General features: G+C 21.8%; 1 protein-coding gene across 1 annotated transcript in view; it reads right to left on the bottom strand.

Moving 5' to 3' along the window:
• LOC133639797 (FHF complex subunit HOOK-interacting protein 1A-like) overlaps positions 1-19,048 on the bottom strand; it is a 95,570-nt gene that overhangs the window by 48,920 nt on the left and 27,602 nt on the right. Inside the window, exon 2 of the mRNA XM_062033409.1 lies at positions 14,310-14,347. The gene's annotated coding sequence lies outside the window, so the exon portion shown is untranslated. The remainder of the gene's footprint in view (positions 1-14,309; positions 14,348-19,048) is intronic.

Below are 19,048 nucleotides of genomic sequence, written 5' to 3'. Positions count from 1 at the left end.
TATTTTTTTCCATAAAAGTATTATTTTCTAAAAAGCTACTTATTTGTTTTCCATAAAAGTATTATTTTCTAAAAAGCTACTTATTTTTTTTCCATAAAAGTATAATTTTCTAAAAAGCTACTTATTTTTTTCCATAAAAGTATTATTTTCTAAATAGCTACTTATTTCTTTTCCATAAAAGTATTATTATCTAAAAAGCTACTTTTTTTTTTTTTACATAAAAGTATTATTTTCTAAAAAGCTACTTATTTGTTTTCCATAAAAGTATTATTTTCTAAAAAGCTACTTATTTGTTTTTCCATAAAAGTATTATTTTCTAAAAAGCTACTTATTTTTTTTCCATAAAAGTATAATTTTCTAAAAAGCTACTTATTTGTTTTTCCATAAAAGTATTATTTTCTAAAAATCTACTTATTTGTTTTTCCATAAAAGTATAATTTTCTAAAAAGCTACTTTTTTTTTTCCATAAAAGTATTATTTTCTAAATAGCTACTTATTTTTTTTCCATAAAAGTATTATTATCTAAAAAGCTACTTTTTTTTTTTTACATAAAAGTATTATTTTCTAAAAAGCTACTTTTTTTTTTTCCATAAAAGTATTATTTTCTAAAAATCTACTTATTTTTTTTCCATAAAAGTATTATTTTCTAAAAAGCTATTTATTTTTTTTCCATAAAAGTATAATTTTCTAAAAAGCTACTTATTTTTTTCCATAAAAGTATTATTTTCTAAAAAGCTACTTATTTGTTTTTCCATAAAAGTATTATTTTCTAAAAAGCTACTTATTTTTTTCCATAAAAGTATAATTTTCTAAAAAGCTACTTATTTTTTTCCATAAAAGTATTATTTTCTAAATAGCTACTTATTTTTTTCCATAAAAGTATTATTTTCTAAAAAGCTACTTATTTTTTTTCCATAAAAGTATAATTTTCTAAAAAGCTACTTATTTTTTTTCCATTAAAGTATTATTTTCTAAAAATCTACTTATTTGTTTTTCCATAAAAGTATTATTTTCTAAAAAGCTATTTATTTATTTTCCATAAAAGTATAATTTTCTAAAAAGCTACTTATTTTTTTCCATAAAAGTATTATTTTCTAAAAAGCTACTCATTTGTTTTTCCATAAAAGTATTATTTTCTAAAAAGCTACTTATTTTTTTCCATAAAAGTGTAATTTTCTAAAAAGCTACTTATTTTTTTCCATAAAAGTATTATTTTCTAAATAGCTACTTTTTTTTTTTCCATAAAAGTATTATTTTCTAAAAAGCTACTTATTTTTTTTCCATAAAAGTATAATTTTCTAAAAAGCTACTTATTTTTTTTCCATAAAAGTATTATTTTCTAAAAATCTACTTATTTGTTTTTCCATAAAAGTATTATTTTCTAAAAAGCTATTTTTTTTTTCCATAAAAGTATAATTTTCTAAAAAGCTACTTATTTTTTTCCATAAAAGTATTATTTTCTAAAAAGCTACTTATTTGTTTTCCATAAAAGTATTATTTTCTAAAAAGCTACTTATTTTTTTTCCATAAAAGTATAATTTTCTAAAAAGCTACTTATTTTTTTCCATAAAAGTATTATTTTCTAAATAGCTACTTATTTCTTTTCCATAAAAGTATTATTATCTAAAAAGCTACTTTTTTTTTTTTTACATAAAAGTATTATTTTCTAAAAAGCTACTTATTTGTTTTCCATAAAAGTATTATTTTCTAAAAAGCTACTTATTTGTTTTTCCATAAAAGTATTATTTTCTAAAAAGCTACTTATTTTTTTTCCATAAAAGTATAATTTTCTAAAAAGCTACTTATTTGTTTTTCCATAAAAGTATTATTTTCTAAAAATCTACTTATTTGTTTTTCCATAAAAGTATAATTTTCTAAAAAGCTACTTTTTTTTTTCCATAAAAGTATTATTTTCTAAATAGCTACTTATTTTTTTTCCATAAAAGTATTATTATCTAAAAAGCTCCTTTTTTTTTTTTACATAAAAGTATTATTTTCTAAAAAGCTACTTTTTTTTTTTACATAAAAGTATAATTTTCTAAAAAGCTACTTATTTGTTTTTCCATAAAAGTATTATTTTCTAAAAAGCTACTTATTTGTTTTTCCATAAAAGTATTATTTTCTAAAAAGCTACTTATTTTTTTTCCATAAAAGTATAATTTTCTAAAAAGCTACTTATTTTTTTTCCATAAAAGTATTATTTTCTAAAAATCTACTTATTTGTTTTTCCATAAAAGTATTATTTTCTAAAAATCTACTTATTTTTTTTCCATAAAAGTATTATTTTCTAAAAAGCTATTTATTTTTTTTCCATAAAAGTATAATTTTCTAAAAAGCTACTTATTTTTTTCCATAAAAGTATTATTTTCTAAAAAGCTACTTATTTGTTTTTCCATAAAAGTATTATTTTCTAAAAAGCTACTTATTTTTTTCCATAAAAGTATAATTTTCTAAAAAGCTACTTATTTTTTTCCATAAAAGTATTATTTTCTAAATAGCTACTTATTTTTTTCCATAAAAGTATTATTTTCTAAAAAGCTACTTATTTTTTTTCCATAAAAGTATAATTTTCTAAAAAGCTACTTATTTTTTTTCCATTAAAGTATTATTTTCTAAAAATCTACTTATTTGTTTTTCCATAAAAGTATTATTTTCTAAAAAGCTATTTATTTTTTTTCCATAAAAGTATAATTTTCTAAAAAGCTACTTATTTTTTTTCCATAAAAGTATTATTTTCTAAAAAGCTACTTATTTGTTTTCCATAAAAGTATTATTTTCTAAAAAGCTACTTATTTTTTTTCCATAAAAGTATAATTTTCTAAAAAGCTACTTATTTTTTTTCCATAAAAGTATTATTTTCTAAATAGCTACTTATTTTTTTTCCATAAAAGTATTATTTTCTAAAAAGCTACTTATTTTTTTCCATAAAAGTATAATTTTCTAAAAATCTACTTATTTGTTTTTCCATAAAAGTATTATTTTCTAAAAATCTACTTATTTGTTTTTCCATAAAAGTATTATTTTCTAAAAAGCTACTTATTTTTTTCCATAAAAGTATAATTTTCTAAAAAGCTACTTATTTTTTTCCATAAAAGTATTATTTTCTAAAAAGCTACTTATTTGTTTTTCCATAAAAGTATAATTTTCTAAAAAGCTACTTATTTTTTTCCATAAAAGTATAATTTTCTAAAAAGCTACTTATTTTTTTCCATAAAAGTATTATTTTCTAAATAGCTACTTATTTTTTTTCCATAAAAGTATTATTTTCTAAAAAGCTACTTATTTTTTTTCCATAAAAGTATAATTTTCTAAAAAGCTACTTATTTTTTTTCCATAAAAGTATTATTTTCTAAAAATCTACTTATTTGTTTTTCCATAAAAGTATTATTTTCTAAAAAGCTATTTTTTTTTTCCATAAAAGTATAATTTTCTAAAAAGCTACTTATTTTTTTTCCATAAAAGTATTATTTTCTAAAAAGCTACTTATTTGTTTTCCATAAAAGTATTATTTTCTAAAAAGCTACTTATTTTTTTTCCATAAAAGTATAATTTTCTAAAAAGCTACTTATTTATTTTCCATAAAAGTATTATTTTCTAAATAGCTACTTATTTTTTTTCCATAAAAGTATTATTATCTAAAAAGCTACTTATTTTTTTTATACATAAAAGTATTATTTTCTAAAAAGCTCCTTATTTTTTTTCCATAAAAGTATTATTTTCTAAAAAGCTACTTATTTTTTTTCCATAAAAGTATAATTTTCTAAAAAGCTACTTATTTTTTTTCCATAAAAGTATTATTTTCTAAAAATCTACTTATTTGTTTTTCCATAAAAGTATTATTTTCTAAAAAGCTATTTATTTTTTTTCCATAAAAGTATAATTTTCTAAAAAGCTACTTATTTTTTTTCCATAAAAGTATTATTTTCTAAAAAGCTACTTATTTGTTTTCCATAAAAGTATTATTTTCTAAAAAGCTACTTATTTTTTTTCCATAAAAGTATAATTTTCTAAAAAGCTACTTATTTTTTTTCCATAAAAGTATTATTTTCTAAATAGCTACTTATTTTTTTTCCATAAAAGTATTATTTTCTAAAAAGCTACTTTTTTTTTTTCCATAAAAGTATAATTTTCTAAAAATCTACTTATTTGTTTTTCCATAAAAGTATTATTTTCTAAAAATCTACTTATTTGTTTTTCCATAAAAGTATTATTTTCTAAAAAGCTATTTATTTATTTTCCATAAAAGTATAATTTTCTAAAAAGCTACTTATTTTTTTCCATAAAAGTATTATTTTCTAAAAAGCTACTCATTTGTTTTTCCATAAAAGTATTATTTTCTAAAAAGCTACTTATTTTTTTCCATAAAAGTGTAATTTTCTAAAAAGCTACTTATTTTTTTCCATAAAAGTATTATTTTCTAAATAGCTACTTTTTTTTTTCCATAAAAGTATTATTTTCTAAAAAGCTACTTATTTTTTTTCCATAAAAGTATAATTTTCTAAAAAGCTACTTATTTGTTTTTCCATAAAAGTATTATTTTCTAAAAATCTACTTATTTGTTTTTCCATAAAAGTATAATTTTCTAAAAAGCTACTTTTTTTTTTCCATAAAAGTATTATTTTCTAAATAGCTACTTATTTTTTTTCCATAAAAGTATTATTATCTAAAAAGCTCCTTTTTTTTTTTTACATAAAAGTATTATTTTCTAAAAAGCTACTTTTTTTTTTACATAAAAGTATAATTTTCTAAAAAGCTACTTATTTGTTTTTCCATAAAAGTATTATTTTCTAAAAAGCTACTTATTTGTTTTTCCATAAAAGTATTATTTTCTAAAAAGCTACTTATTTTTTTTCCATAAAAGTATAATTTTCTAAAAAGCTACTTATTTTTTTTCCATAAAAGTATTATTTTCTAAAAATCTACTTATTTGTTTTTCCATAAAAGTATTATTTTCTAAAAATCTACTTATTTTTTTTCCATAAAAGTATTATTTTCTAAAAAGCTATTTATTTTTTTTCCATAAAAGTATAATTTTCTAAAAAGCTACTTATTTTTTTCCATAAAAGTATTATTTTCTAAAAAGCTACTTATTTGTTTTTCCATAAAAGTATTATTTTCTAAAAAGCTACTTATTTTTTTCCATAAAAGTATAATTTTCTAAAAAGCTACTTATTTTTTTCCATAAAAGTATTATTTTCTAAATAGCTACTTATTTTTTTCCATAAAAGTATTATTTTCTAAAAAGCTACTTATTTTTTTTCCATAAAAGTATAATTTTCTAAAAAGCTACTTATTTTTTTTCCATTAAAGTATTATTTTCTAAAAATCTACTTATTTGTTTTTCCATAAAAGTATTATTTTCTAAAAAGCTATTTATTTTTTTTCCATAAAAGTATAATTTTCTAAAAAGCTACTTATTTTTTTTCCATAAAAGTATTATTTTCTAAAAAGCTACTTATTTGTTTTCCATAAAAGTATTATTTTCTAAAAAGCTACTTATTTTTTTTCCATAAAAGTATAATTTTCTAAAAAGCTACTTATTTTTTTTCCATAAAAGTATTATTTTCTAAATAGCTACTTATTTTTTTTCCATAAAAGTATTATTTTCTAAAAAGCTACTTATTTTTTTTCCATAAAAGTATAATTTTCTAAAAATCTACTTATTTGTTTTTCCATAAAAGTATTATTTTCTAAAAATCTACTTATTTGTTTTTCCATAAAAGTATTATTTTCTAAAAAGCTACTTATTTTTTTCCATAAAAGTATAATTTTCTAAAAAGCTACTTATTTTTTTCCATAAAAGTATTATTTTCTAAAAAGCTACTTATTTGTTTTTCCATAAAAGTATTATTTTCTAAAAAGCTACTTATTTTTTTCCATAAAAGTATAATTTTCTAAAAAGCTACTTATTTTTTTCCATAAAAGTATTATTTTCTAAATAGCTACTTATTTTTTTTCCATAAAAGTATTATTTTCTAAAAAGCTACTTATTTTTTTTCCATAAAAGTATAATTTTCTAAAAAGCTACTTATTTTTTTTCCATAAAAGTATTATTTTCTAAAAATCTACTTATTTGTTTTTCCATAAAAGTATTATTTTCTAAAAAGCTATTTTTTTTTTTCCATAAAAGTATAATTTTCTAAAAAGCTACTTATTTTTTTTCCATAAAAGTATTATTTTCTAAAAAGCTACTTATTTGTTTTCCATAAAAGTATTATTTTCTAAAAAGCTACTTATTTTTTTTCCATAAAAGTATAATTTTCTAAAAAGCTACTTATTTATTTTCCATAAAAGTATTATTTTCTAAATAGCTACTTATTTTTTTTCCATAAAAGTATTATTATCTAAAAAGCTACTTATTTTTTTTATACATAAAAGTATTATTTTCTAAAAAGCTCCTTATTTTTTTTCCATAAAAGTATTATTTTCTAAAAAGCTACTTATTTTTTTTCCATAAAAGTATAATTTTCTAAAAAGCTACTTATTTTTTTTCCATAAAAGTATTATTTTCTAAAAATCTACTTATTTGTTTTTCCATAAAAGTATTATTTTCTAAAAAGCTATTTATTTTTTTTCCATAAAAGTATAATTTTCTAAAAAGCTACTTATTTTTTTTCCATAAAAGTATTATTTTCTAAAAAGCTACTTATTTGTTTTCCATAAAAGTATTATTTTCTAAAAAGCTACTTATTTTTTTTCCATAAAAGTATAATTTTCTAAAAAGCTACTTATTTTTTTTCCATAAAAGTATTATTTTCTAAATAGCTACTTATTTTTTTTCCATAAAAGTATTATTTTCTAAAAAGCTACTTTTTTTTTTTCCATAAAATTATAATTTTCTAAAAATCTACTTATTTGTTTTTCCATAAAAGTATTATTTTCTAAAAATCTACTTATTTGTTTTTCCATAAAAGTATTATTTTCTAAAAAGCTATTTATTTATTTTCCATAAAAGTATAATTTTCTAAAAAGCTACTTATTTTTTTCCATAAAAGTATTATTTTCTAAAAAGCTACTCATTTGTTTTTCCATAAAAGTATTATTTTCTAAAAAGCTACTTATTTTTTTCCATAAAAGTGTAATTTTCTAAAAAGCTACTTATTTTTTTCCATAAAAGTATTATTTTCTAAATAGCTACTTTTTTTTTTTCCATAAAAGTATTATTTTCTAAAAAGCTACTTATTTTTTTTCCATAAAAGTATAATTTTCTAAAAAGCTACTTATTTTTTTTCCATAAAAGTATTATTTTCTAAAAATCTACTTAATTGTTTTTCCATAAAAGTATTATTTTCTAAAAAGCTATTTTTTTTTTTCCATAAAAGTATAATTTTCTAAAAAGCTACTTATTTTTTTCCATAAAAGTATTATTTTCTAAAAAGTTACTTATTTGTTTTCCATAAAAGTATTATTTTCTAAAAAGCTACTTATTTTTTTTCCATAAAAGTATAATTTTCTAAAAAGCTACTTATTTTTTTCCATAAAAGTATTATTTTCTAAATAGCTACTTATTTCTTTTCCATAAAAGTATTATTATCTAAAAAGCTACTTTTTTTTTTTTTACATAAAAGTATTATTTTCTAAAAAGCTACTTATTTGTTTTCCATAAAAGTATTATTTTCTAAAAAGCTACTTATTTGTTTTTCCATAAAAGTATTATTTTCTAAAAAGCTACTTATTTTTTTTCCATAAAAGTATAATTTTCTAAAAAGCTACTTATTTGTTTTTCCATAAAAGTATTATTTTCTAAAAATCTACTTATTTGTTTTTCCATAAAAGTATAATTTTCTAAAAAGCTACTTTTTTTTTTCCATAAAAGTATTATTTTCTAAATAGCTACTTATTTTTTTTCCATAAAAGTATTATTATCTAAAAAGCTACTTTTTTTTTTTTACATAAAAGTATAATTTTCTAAAAAGCTACTTATTTTTTTTCCATAAAAGTATTATTTTCTAAAAATCTACTTATTTGTTTTTCCATAAAAGTATTATTTTCTAAAAATCTACTTATTTTTTTTCCATAAAAGTATTATTTTCTAAAAAGCTATTTTTTTTTTTTCCATAAAAGTATAATTTTCTAAAAAGCTACTTATTTTTTTCCATAAAAGTATTATTTTCTAAAAAGCTACTTATTTTTTTCCATAAAAGTATTATTTTCTAAAAAGCTACTTATTTGTTTTTCCATAAAAGTATTATTTTCTAAAAAGCTACTTATTTTTTTCCATAAAAGTATAATTTTCTAAAAAGCTACTTATTTTTTTCCATAAAAGTATTATTTTCTAAATAGCTACTTATTTTTTTTCCATAAAAGTATTATTTTCTAAAAAGCTACTTATTTTTTTTCCATAAAAGTATAATTTTCTAAAAAGCTACTTATTTTTTTTCCATTAAAGTATTATTTTCTAAAAATCTACTTATTTGTTTTTCCATAAAAGTATTATTTTCTAAAAAGCTATTTATTTTTTTTCCATAAAAGTATAATTTTCTAAAAAGCTACTTATTTTTTTTCCATAAAAGTATTATTTTCTAAAAAGCTACTTATTTGTTTTCCATAAAAGTATTATTTTCTAAAAAAGCTACTTATTTTTTTTCCATAAAAGTATAATTTTCTAAAAAGCTACTTATTTTTTTTCCATAAAAGTATTATTTTCTAAATAGCTACTTATTTTTTTTCCATAAAAGTATTATTTTCTAAAAAGCTTCTTATTTTTTTTCCATAAAAGTATAATTTTCTAAAAATCTACTTATTTGTTTTTCCATAAAAGTATTATTTTCTAAAAATCTACTTATTTGTTTTTCCATAAAAGTATTATTTTCTAAAAAGCTACTTATTTTTTTTCCATAAAGGTATAATTTTCTAAAAAGCTACTTATTTTTTTCCATAAAAGTATTATTTTCTAAAAAGCTACTTATTTGTTTTTCCATAAAAGTATTATTTTCTAAAAAGCTACTTATTTTTTTCCATAAAAGTATAATTTTCTAAAAAGCTACTTATTTTTTTCCATAAAAGTATTATTTTCTAAATAGCTACTTATTTTTTTTCCATAAAAGTATTATTTTCTAAAAAGCTACTTATTTTTTTTCCATAAAAGTATAATTTTCTAAAAAGCTACTTATTTTTTTTCCATAAAAGTATTATTTTCTAAAAATCTACTTATTTGTTTTTCCATAAAAGTATTATTTTCTAAAAAGCTATTTTTTTTTTTCCATAAAAGTATAATTTTCTAAAAAGCTACTTATTTTTTTTCCATAAAAGTATTATTTTCTAAAAAGCTACTTATTTGTTTTCCATAAAAGTATTATTTTCTAAAAAGCTACTTATTTTTTTTCCATAAAAGTATAATTTTCTAAAAAGCTACTTATTTATTTTCCATAAAAGTATTATTTTCTAAATAGCTACTTATTTTTTTTTCCATAAAAGTATTATTATCTAAAAAGCTACTTATTTTTTTTATACATAAAAGTATTATTTTCTAAAAAGCTACTTATTTGTTTTCCATAAAAGTATTATTTTCTAAAAAGCTACTTATTTGTTTTTCCATAAAAGTATTATTTTCTAAAAAGCTACTTATTTTTTTTCCATAAAAGTATAATTTTCTAAAAAGCTACTTATTTGTTTTTCCATAAAAGTATTATTTTCTAAAAATCTACTTATTTGTTTTTCCATAAAAGTATAATTTTCTAAAAAGCTACTTATTTTTTTCCATAAAAGTATTATTTTCTAAATAGCTACTTATTTTTTTTCCATAAAAGTATTATTATCTAAAAAGCTACTTTTTTTTTTTTACATAAAAGTATTATTTTCTAAAAAGCTACTTTTTTTTTTTTACATAAAAGTATAATTTTCTAAAAAGCTACTTATTTGTTTTTCCATAAAAGTATTATTTTCTAAAAAGCTACTTATTTGTTTTTCCATAAAAGTATTATTTTCTAAAAATCTACTTATTGGTTTTTCCATAAAAGTATTATTTTCTAAAAATCTACTTATTTGTTTTTCCATAAAAGTATTATTTTCTAAAAAGCTACTTATTTTTTTTCCATAAAAGTATTATTTTCTAAAAAGCTACTTATTTTTTTTCCATAAAAGTATTATTTTCTAAATAGCTACTTTTTTTTCCCCCATAAAAGTATTATTTTCTTTTTTTTCTTTTTTTAACATTTACCATTGTTTTTTTGTCCTGAAATAATTTTATTCTCATAGCAATGTTATTTATTTCCTCAATAGTCCTTCCTAGTTTCAAGAAAAAAAGATACTTTTCTCTAAAAATCTGATTGTTTTTCTTGAAGAAATTTTTTTTTATCTAACTTTAATCCTCACAATGTTTTACCTTTTATTCTCTGAATAAGACTTTCTTGTTTAAAAAAAAACACAGATATAATTCACAAAAAATATGCAGTGTTTCTCATAATGTTACACTTGTTTCTTTAAGACTAATGCTTTTTATTATATAATTATTATTTTTTTTATTCATTAAAAAAATTACTCTTTTTTTTTTTTTTTCCATAAAAGTATTATTTTCTTTCTTGAAAAATACAAAAATAACCTTTTTTTTTCCTCCTGAAATATTTTTATTCTCATAGCAGTGTTATTTATTTCCTCAATAGTCCTTCCTGGCTTAAAGAAGAAAAAAAAAATTTCACCTAAAAATCTGTTTTTCTTGAAAAAAAATATATATATATCAAACTTTAATCCTCACAATGTTCACCTTTTATTTTCGGAATAAGACTTTCTTGTTAAAAAAACCTAAGCGGATTTAATACACACAAATTATGCAATGCTTCTCATAATGTTACACTTGTTTCTTTAAGACTATTGCTTTTTATTATATCATTATTATATTACTTTTATTAAATAAAAAAGCTATTTATTTTGTTTCCATAAAAGTATTATTTTCTTTTTAGAAAAAAAAAATGTTTAATAGTTTTTCCTCCTGAAATAATTGTATTCTCATATCCATGTTATTTAGTTCCTCAATAGTCCTTCCTAGTTTAAAGAAAAAATGATACTTTTCACCTAAAAAATCTGATTGTTTTTATTGAAGAAAAAAACTTTAATCCTCACAATGTTTCACCTTTTATTCTCGGAATAAAGACTTAAGAAAAAACAGATATAATTCACAAAAAATATACAATGTTTCTCATAATGTTACACTTGTTTCTTTAAGACTATTGCTTTTTATCAAATGATTATTGTATTACTTTTATTCACTGAAAAAGCTCTTTTTTTTTTTTACATAAAATGATTTCCTTTCTTAATTCTTTTCTCCTGAAATGGCTTTATTTTTGTAGCAATATTATTTATTTTGAAAAATTTTTCCTGCTGAAAAATCAACAGAAATAATATTTCACACAAGATTATGCAATTTTTCTCATATTAGTAAACTTTTTTTTGTCACAAGATTACTTTTTTTCTTGAAAACAATCTCTTTTTACATCAAATGTTTCTCCAGTTTAAAGAAAAGGGACTTATAGTGTCAAGGTTTCCATTTTAGTAGGTGTGTACCTCAAAGTGTTAGACTGTTATTTACATATTTGGCTCCACCGCTACACTTTTGGACATCTGGACAAAACTGGGATTAGAATAGAATAGAATAGAAAGTACTTTATTGATCCCTGGGGGAAATTCAGCACCAAAGTTCGCTCACAATAAACAATAAACACTTAGGTATTTTTTACATGTGAATAATATAAATACAGTCTATTATACAGCATTATTCACATATGAATAACATAAATACAGTCTATTATACAGAATTGTTCACATGTGAATAACATAAATACAGTCTATTATACAGCATTATTCACATGTGAATAATATACATACAGTCTATTATACAGCATTATTCACATGTGAATAATATACATACAGTCTATTATACCGCATTATTCACATGTGAATAACATACATACAGCATTATTCACATGTGAATAATATAAATACAGTCTATTATACAGCATTATTCACATGTGAATAATATAAATAGTCTATTATACAGCATTATTCACATGTGAATAATATACATACAGTCTATTATACCGCATTATTCACATGTGAATAACATAAATACAGCATTATTCACATGTGAATAATAGAAATACAGTCTATTATACAGCATTATTCACATGTGAATAATATAAATACAGTCTATTATACAGCATTATTCACATGTGAATAACATAAATACAGTCTATTATACAGAATTATTCACATATGAATAACATAAATACAGTCTATTATACAGAATTGTTCACATGTGAATAACATAAATACAGTCGATTATACAGCATTATTCACATGTGAATAATATAAATAGTCTATTATACAGCATTATTCACATGTGAATAATATACATACAGTCTATTATACAGCATTATTCACATGTGAATAATATACATACAGTCTATCATACCGCATTATTCACATGTGAATAACATACATACAGCATTATTCACATGTGAATAATATAAATACAGTCTATTATACAGCATTATTCACATGTGAATTATATAAATACAGTCTATTATACAGCATTATTCACATGTGAATAATATAAATAGTCTATTATACAGCATTATTCACACGTGAATAATATACATACAGTCTATTATACCGCATTATTCACATGTGAATAACATAAATACAGCATTATTCACATGTGAATAATATAAATACAGTCTATTATACAGCATTATTCACATGTGAATAATATAAATACAGTCTATTATACAGCATTATTCACATGTGAATAACATACATACAGCATTATTCACATGTGAATAATATAAATACAGTCTATTATACAGCATTATTCACATGTGAATTATATAAATACAGTCTATTATACAGCATTATTCACATGTGAATAACATAAATACAGCATTATTCACATGTGAATAATATAAATACAGTCTATTATACAGCATTATTCACATGTGAATAATATAAATACAGTCTATTATACAGCATTATTCACATGTGAATTATATAAATACAGTCTATTATACAGCATTATTCACATGTGAATAACATAAATACAGCATTATTCACATGTGAATAATAGAAATACAGTCTATTATACAGCATTATTCACATGTGAATAATAGAAATACAGTCTATTGTACAGCATTATTCACATGTGAATAACATAAATACAGCCTATTATACATGTAATAATTATTCACATGTGAATAATATAAATACAGTCTATTATACAGCATTATTCACATGTGAATAATAGAAATACAGTCTATTTTACAGCATTATTCACATGTGAATAACATAAATACAGTTAATTATACAGCATTATTCACATGTAAATAATAGAAATACAGTCTATTTTACAGCATTATTCACATGTGAATAACATAAATACAGTCTATTATACAGCATTATTCACATGTGAATAATATAAATAGTCTATTATACATCATTATTCACATGTGAATAATATACATACAGTCTATTATACCGCATTATTCACATGTGAATAACATAAATACAGCATTATTCACATGTGAATAACATATGGTAAATACAGTCTATTATACAGCATTATTCACATGTGAATAACATATGGTAAATACAGTCTATTATACAGCATTATTCACATGTGAATAACAAATACAGTCTATTATACAGCATTATTCACATGTGAATAACATAAATACAGCATTATTCACATGTGAATAATATAAATACAGTCTATTAGTTCCTGAGGGAACTCTCCTGAAGGAATCAATAAAGTACTATCTATCTATCTATTATACAGCATTATTCACATGTGAATAATATAAATACAGTCTATTATACAGCATTATTCACATGTGAATAACATAAATACAGTATATTATACAGCATTATTCACATGTGAATAATATAAATACAGTCTATTATACAGCATTATTCACATGTGAATAACATAAATACAGTCTATTATACAGCATTATTCACATGTGAATAATATAAATACAGTCTATTATACAGCATTATTCACATGTGAATAACATAAATACAGTCTATTATACAGCATTATTCATATGTGAATAATAGAACTACATTATACATGTACAGTCAAAAGGTACATATGCATAATACAGTCTGATGGCTGTCAGAGATGCATGTTTCAAGTGGACTTGAGGACAATACACTCCACACTTAGTGGATTTAATGACAGACAAAGTGTATTATATCCACTTGGGAGGTCAACTCAGTAGCGACTCCCTTCTTCAGTGTTGTTCACTTGCTGAAACATCTGCTTTGAGTTAGAGGAGACATTCCTGCCACGGAATGCAAGTCAGGGCAAATATTCTTACCTTTGCTGGAGCATCTTCAGACGCGGGACGTCCTCATGCTACATTGAAGACACAAAAAGAAGGCTTTTTAGCGTGCTTGTGGGGAGGAGAGGGCTTGTTGGGAAAGTGACTGGACGTGAGTAAGCAGCTCCCACAAGCACATGGACGGAGGAGGAGACTCCAAGGAGGGAGGGAGGGTGAGAGAAAGTCCACAGTAAATATAACCATGACAGCAACTACTTCCACATGGGCAGGCGGGAGGCGGAGCCTTCCACCAATCACACGTCAGCGCTTCTCGCGCTCCTTGAAGGAGTTTGGGTGTCCTCAACATTCCCGCCTGGCGGGATGAGACCATTGTCCCGTCCAATTAGAGCGGGGATGTGACAAGGGGGGGGGGGGGCTACAGCTGCCACGCCGTGCATCGTGGGAATTGTGTCATACATGACGCTTCCTTGGAAATAACACACTCACGGAATCTAAATCTATGTTATGAATTATTGACCTATTTACTTCACATCAAATATTCCATTTGGAAATATTTTGGGGGTAAATATTGCATATTTTGTGTGTAATAAAAAAAAAAAAGTATGACAAACTGAATAAAACAAACAAAAACATAAAACAAATAATATAATATTACAATCGACAAATACATCTGAAGTTGATCTCGAGATTTAAGGGTTTGAAGTAAAAAAAAAAAGAAAAAAAGGATTGTTATTTTTAACACTTTTGTACCTCTGAGACTTTTAGTGGGATTTTTTAAGTCATTGCTCAAAAAATAATAATGAATCAAAATCTATGTTGTTATGAATTATTGACCTATTTACGTCACATCAAATATTCCACTTGGAAATATTTTGGGGGTAAATATTGCATATTTTGTGTGTAATAAAAAAAAAAAAATTTACAACAAAAACTGAATAAAACAAACAAAAACATCAAACAAATAATATAATATTATAATCGACAAATGCATCTGAAGTCGATCTTGAGATTTAAGGGTTTGAAGTAAAAAATTTTAAAAAAAGATTATTTTTAACACTTTTGTACCTCTGAGACTCTTAGTGGGATTTTTTAAGTCATTGCTCAAAAAATAATAATGAATCAAAATCTATGTTGTTATAAATTATTGACCTATTTACTTCACATCAAATATTTTGGGGGTAAATATTGCATATTTTGTGTGTAATTTAAAAAAAAATGTTGTATGACAAACTGAATAAAACAAACAAACAAAAACATAAAACAAATAATATAGTATTATAATCGACAAATGCACCTGAAGTTAATCTTGAGATTTAAGGGTTTAAAGTAAAAAATAAAAATAAAAAGATTATTTTTAACACTTTTGTACCTCTGAGACTTTTAGTGGGATTTTTTAAGTCATTGCTCAAAAAATAATAATGAATCAAAATCTATGTTGTTATAAATTATTGACCTATTTACTTCACATCAAATATTTTGGGGGTAAATATTGCATATTTTGTGTGTAATTTAAAAAAAAATGTTGTATGACAAACTGAATAAAACAAACAAACAAAAACATAAAACAAATAATATAATATTATAATCGACAAATGCACCTGAAGTTGATCTTGAGATTTAAGGGTTTAAAGTAAAAAATAAAAATAAAAAGATTATTTTTAACACTTTTGTACCTCTGAGACTTTTAGTGGGATTTTTTAAGTCATTGCTCAAAAAATAATAATGAATCAACATTTATGTTGTTATTAATTATTGACCTATTTACTTCACATCAAATATTCCACTTGGAAATATTTTAAGGGGTAAATATTGCATATTTTGTGTGTAATAAAAAAAAAATTTGTATGACAAACTGAATAAAACAAACAAAAACATAAAACAAATAATATAATATTATAATCGACATATACATCTGAAGTTGATCTCGAGATTTAAGGGTTTAAAGTAAAAAAAAAAAGAAAAAAAGATTATTTTTAACACTTTTGTACCTCTCAGACTTTAAGTGGGATTTTTTAAGTCATTGCTCAAAAAATAATAATGAATCAAAATCTATGTTGTTATAAATTATTGACCTATTTACATCACATCAAATATTCCATTTGGAAATATTTTGGGGGTAAATATTGCATATTTTGTGTGTAATAAAAAAGAAAAGTTTTGTTTGACAAAAACTGAATAAAACAAACAAACAAATACATCAAACAAATAATATAATATTATAATCGACAAATACATCTGAAGTTGATCTAGAGATTTAAGGGTTTAAAGTAAAAAAAATAAATTAAAAAAATATTATTTTTAACACTTTTGTACCTCTGAGACTTTGAGTGGGATTTTTTAAGTCATTGCTCAAAAAATAATAATGAATCAAAATCTATGTTGTTATGAATTATTGACCTATTTACTTCACATCAAATATTCCATTTGAAAATATTTTGGGGGTAAATATTGCATATTTTGTGTGTAATAAAAAAAAAAGTTTTGTTTGACAAAAACTGAATAAAACAAACAAAAACATAAAACAAATAATATAATATTATAATCGACAAATACATCTGAAGTTGATCTTGAGATTTAAGGGTTTAAAGTAAAAAGAAAAAAAAAGATTGTTATTTTTAACACTTTTGTACCTCTGAGACTTTTAGTGGGATTTTTTAAGTCATTGCTCAAAAAATAATAATGAATCAAAATCTATGTTGTTATAAATTATTGACCTATTTACGTCACATCAAATATTCCATTTGGAAATATTTTGGGGGTAAATATTGCATATTTTGTGTGTAATAAAAAATAAAAAATTGTACAACAAAAACTGAATAAAACAAACAAAAACATCAAACAAATAATATAATATTATAATCGACAAATGCACCTGAAGTTAATCTTGAGATTTAAGGGTTTAAAGTAAAAAATAAAAATAAAAGATTATTTTTAACACTTTTGTACCTCTGAGACTTTTAGTGGGATTTTTTAACCCATTGCTCAAAAAATAATAATGAATCAAAATCTATGTTGTTATAAATGATTGACCTATTTACGTCACATCAAATATTCCATTTGGAAATATTTTGGGGGTAAATATTGCATATTTTGTGTGTAATAAAAAAAAAAAATGTGTACAACAAAAACTGAATAAAACAAACAAAAACATCAAACAAATAATATAAACTTATAATCGACAAATACATCTGAAGTTGATCTTGAGCTTTAAGGGTTTAAAGTAGAAAATAAAAATAAAAGATTATTTTTAACACTTTTGTACCTCTGAGACTTTTAGTGGGATTTTTTAAGTCATTGCTCAAAAAATAATAATGAATCAAAATCTATGTTGTTATGAATTATTGACCTATTTACGTCACATCAAATATTCCATTTGGAAATATTTTGGGGGTAAATATTGCATATTTTGTGTGTAATAAAAAATTGTACAACAAAAACTGAATAAAACATCAAACAAATAATATAATATTATAATCGACAAATGCACCTGAAGTTGATCTTGAGATTTAAGGGTTTAAAGTAAAAAATAAAAATAAAAAGATTATTTTTAACACTTTTGTACCTCTCAGACTTTTAGTGGGATTTTTTAAGTCATTGCTCAAAAATAATAATGAATCAAAATCTATGTTGTTATAAATGATTGACCTATTTACGTCACATCAAATATTCCATTTGGAAATATTTTGGGGGTAAATATTGCATATTTTGTGTGTAATAAAAAATAAAAAAATTGTACAACAAAAACTGAATAAAACAAACAAAAACATCAAACAAATAATATAATATTAAAATCGACAAATGCATCTGAAGTCGATCTTGAGATTTAAGGGTTTAAAGTAGAAAATAAAAATAAAATATTATTTTTAACACTTTTGTACCTCTCAGACTCTTAGTGGGATTTTTTAAGTCATTGTTCAAAAAATAATAATGAATCAAAATCTATGTTGTTATGAATTATTGACCTATTTACTTCACATCAAATATTTTGGGGGTAAATATTGCATATTTTGTGTGTAATAAAAAAAAAAGTTTTGTTTGACAAAAACTGAATAAAACAAACAAACAAAAACATAAAACAAATAATATAATATTATAATCGACAAATACATCTGAAGTTGATCTAGAGATTTAAGGGTTTAAAGTTAAAAAATAAAATAAAAATAAAAAAATTGTTATTTTTAACACTTTTGTACCTCTGAGACTTTGAGTGGGATTTTTTAAGTCATTGCTCAAAAAAAAAAAAAAGATTCAAAATCTATGTTATGAATTATTGACCTATTTACTCCACATCAAATATTCCACTTTGAAATATTCTGGGGGTAAATATTGCATATTTTGTATGTAATTTAAAAAAAAATTGCAACAAAATTATTGAAATGTGGCACTTTTTGATTTCTTGGATGTATACCTGCTAGTACTGACAAAAGTTGGTCGGTGCCTTTAAAAATACCAAATTTGGTACCCATCCCTCTATGATAATGCTCGGCACGCACCGCCTGTCAAATGTCAGCCCGCCAAATACATGTGGATGTATTCTTAATAATCAATTAGTCCATCAATTGATCGTTAACAATTGTCTTTCATGATGTGTAACTGATTGTTGATGAATGGCGTCTTGAGGCAAGGCAGTCGCGTTATTAAGGCCGCTGTGGGAGCGCTATTCTCCTCGATACCACACCGATGTGGAAACAGGAGCTCAGAACGACTTTCGACTGGACACACGTGCCCCTTTCACACAGCCTGATCACCGTCCTGAACACATTTGATCAGGCATG

The sequence above is a fragment of the Entelurus aequoreus genome, linkage group LG22, assembly GCF_033978785.1.
Source record: "Entelurus aequoreus isolate RoL-2023_Sb linkage group LG22, RoL_Eaeq_v1.1, whole genome shotgun sequence".
In the NCBI taxonomy this organism is placed as follows: domain Eukaryota; kingdom Metazoa; phylum Chordata; class Actinopteri; order Syngnathiformes; family Syngnathidae; genus Entelurus; species Entelurus aequoreus.
This window is presented reverse-complemented; position numbering and strand designations above follow the sequence as displayed.